We start from the raw sequence: 3231 nt of genomic DNA on the forward strand, positions 1-3231 counted from the left end.
GTCCTGGCTCACCAAACTGCCTCTGGGTTTGGCACTGCTCAATCCTGCTTTTCATCTCCTGACTGTTTGGTGTTTACTATATGCCGGACATTGCTCTGACTTTGCACGCAGCCATCTTGTTAAAGCCTCCTGAGAAGGTTCTCCAAACTCTTCATTAACTGCTAAGGTTTTGGAATGTGTGTGTGTGTGTGTCTCTCTAAGACTCGTATGTGGGAACTCAAACCTGAAGATAATGGTATCAAGAGACAGCCTCTACTCTCAGTGAATGAGACTCCTGCTTAAAAAACAACAAGAAACGGCTTCACCTGGTGCTGGCCGCTCATACCTGCAATCCTAGCTACTCAAGAAGCTAAGGTCTCAGAACCGTGGTTCAAACAAAACCAGCTCAGGTAGGAAAATCCGTGAGACTCTTAACCACCAAAAAGCCGGAAGTGGAGCTGTGGCTTTAAGCAAAAAACGCTTAAGGACAGTGTCTAGACCCTGAGTTCAAGCCCCAGGATGACTCTCTCTCTCTCTCTCTCTCTCACACACTCTCTCTGTCTCTCACACACACACACACACACACACACACACACACACACACACACACACACACAAACGATGCAGTACTCGCTTCATCAGCACATATACTAAAATTTGAACAACACAGAGAAGGTTAGCATGGCCCCTGTGCAAGGATGGCACAAAAATTTGTGAAGCATTCCATATTTTATTTTAAACATTATTTTATTATTAAGGTATTGTACAGAGGGATTACAATTTCATAAGTCAGGTAGTGGTTGCAATTCTTTTTGGACAATGTTACCCATTTTCTCCTGTGGTTATATTTATTAATAATTTTCAGTGTGGTAGCATTTCTGCTAAGCTTTACAAATATTTTCTCACTTCTTACACACAACTCAATGAGGTGAGCACTGTTACTTAACTTCATTTCACAGAGGAGAAAAATAAGGCTTAAAGAGATGAAATTCCTTGCTACATTGCTCAGGAAATAACTGTGCTCTCAAGTTACATACATTGTATTTATTGTTTGATGATGGCTAGACCACGTGGAACAGTGATAGTAAGGAAAACTGAGTTCACTTTGCTAGCCTCGGACTATATCCTGAACATTTTCCCAAACCTAGAACTATATTTTGAACTCCTTTTCCAAAACAGATCAAGGGCATGAATACTAAGTGTTTGAGGCTTTCTTCAAGACAGAGGCAGGGCCAGAACTCTCATGTACATCATGTAGAGATGCTAACCGAAACCTGCAAGAGTTTCCACAGTCTTCACAGCTATATGGAGTGATCAGAGAAAGGATTCCTGTAGATTTTTCAAGATATTTATTCAAATATCTGTAATGCTTTTGAAGGGCCTTTTACAATATCATCATCAGTATTTCCATTTAGCCACCAAAAGCCAGAAGTAGAGCTGTGGCTCACAGCACTTAGGCCCCTGAAATCAAACCCCCTCCCCCACCTCCAGGCACACACATAAAAAAACCACACACACAAAAATAGCACTAGAGCACCTGACTAGCAACCATGAAGCCCTGAGTTCAATTCCTAGTATCACAAAAAATAAAATAACAAATTTTAAAGTATATATGTGTATATATATCACCCAGGAAAACCTCAGAGTGTATCGGAATGGAAATATGCCATGATCAAGTAGTGTCGATTATAGCAATATGAGTCTAGCTCAATATTAATAAACTTAGTAGTATAATTTATTCTAGAAAATAGACTCCAATAATGGTTTAAAAGAAAAATATACCAGGACCAAGTGCTATTTGTTATTGGAATATAAATATAGACAAATATTAGAAAATCTATTAATATAATTTGTCTTATTAAGTAGAAAAGAAAATCATGACATATTTAAAGATAATGAAAATACAATATCCATAACTAAATTTTTTTAATCTCAGTAAAATGGAAATAAAATACTTTCTTATGATTTTTTGTTTAATTTCTCAAGCCAACGTATCATGTTTCTAGGGTGAAATTCTAGTAGTGCCATTAGAGGAGCTGGCAAAGTCTCCTAATTTAATTAGAGAAGACAAGAAAAGATACATAAACATTCAAAAGAAAGAGGCAATGCCAGGCACCAGTGGCTCTTGCCTGTAATCCTAGATAGTCAGAAGGCTGAGATCTAAGGAGATCAGTTCAAAGCCAGCCTGGGAAGGAATGTCAGGAGACTCATCTTCAATTAACCACCCAAACAAAGCCAGAAGTAGAGGAATGACTGAAGCAACAGAGTACTAGCCTTGAAAGGAAAAAGCTCAGGGACAGCACACAGGCTCTTGTCTCAGAAACAATTGGTGGACAGGCGTGTGACAGGGACTGACCACCCCCAGTGAGGACAAGGGCCATGGACAAGGAGGCTGCACCCTGCAGCAGGAAACCGGATTGCTCCCCTCTAGGAAAGAACCCCTGGCAGAACCAGAACTGAGGTAATCACCTAAGCCACACCTTGATGACCAGCTTGATGACGTGGGCATCTGTCCACCCCAGTTCTGGCTCTATTGAAACCTAAAGCTCCTGTTGGAACCCCAAAGATGGACTGAAATGCTTACTTTCCCTTTCTTCAAAACTGCTGGCCATGTTAATAAATCTTCATCCTCTGCTCCTTCTCTAGTGACCTCTTTAATCATTTTTGTTGTCTGTTCCTAGAGCTTGAACTCAGGGTCTGGGTGCTGTCCCTGAGCTTTCTTGCTCAAGGCTAGCACTCTACCACTTGAGCCACAGCTTCACTTCTGGCTTTTTGGTGGTTAATTGAAGATAAGAGTTTCACAGACTTTCCTGGCCAGGCTAGCATTGAAGTATAATCCTCAGATCTCAGCCTCCTGAGTGGCTAGGATTACAGGTGTGAGCTCCTGGTGCCTGGCCAATTAGTGTACTGAGGACAGTGGTCAGACTTGAGGGGGGGGGGGGCGGAGGGGGGAGGGAAGAAAAGCTGGGCCTCTGGCCTAAGGCTCTAGTTATAGCGATATTTTAAAAGTATAAAATAGGAGTTAGAGGCATGGCTCAGTAGAGCTCTGGCCAATGAGTGAAAGCAGTAAGTGTTGAGTTTGAATCTCTGACCAAAAAAAAAAAAGGCATAAAATAAGTAGAAATAAACTTGTCACAAGTGTGCAAGGCCTTTATGGGAGAAAGTCAATGGAGGACTTGGAGATATTACCTCGTTTTGAATAGAAACCATGTTGAAACCTCACCGGTTTCCTACCAATCAATACAAGAATTT

General features: G+C 41.1%; 1 non-coding gene across 1 annotated transcript; it reads left to right on the forward strand.

Annotated features, from left to right (window-relative positions):
- Positions 1 to 605: 605 nt before the first annotated feature.
- Positions 606 to 712, forward strand: LOC125355872. Its single transcript, XR_007211793.1, has one exon. It is a non-coding gene; the product is annotated as a U6 spliceosomal RNA (small nuclear RNA).
- The last annotated feature ends 2519 nt before the right edge of the window (positions 713 to 3231 follow it).

Source organism: Perognathus longimembris, chromosome 7, assembly GCF_023159225.1.
Source record: "Perognathus longimembris pacificus isolate PPM17 chromosome 7, ASM2315922v1, whole genome shotgun sequence".
Classification (NCBI taxonomy): Eukaryota; Metazoa; Chordata; class Mammalia; order Rodentia; family Heteromyidae; genus Perognathus; species Perognathus longimembris.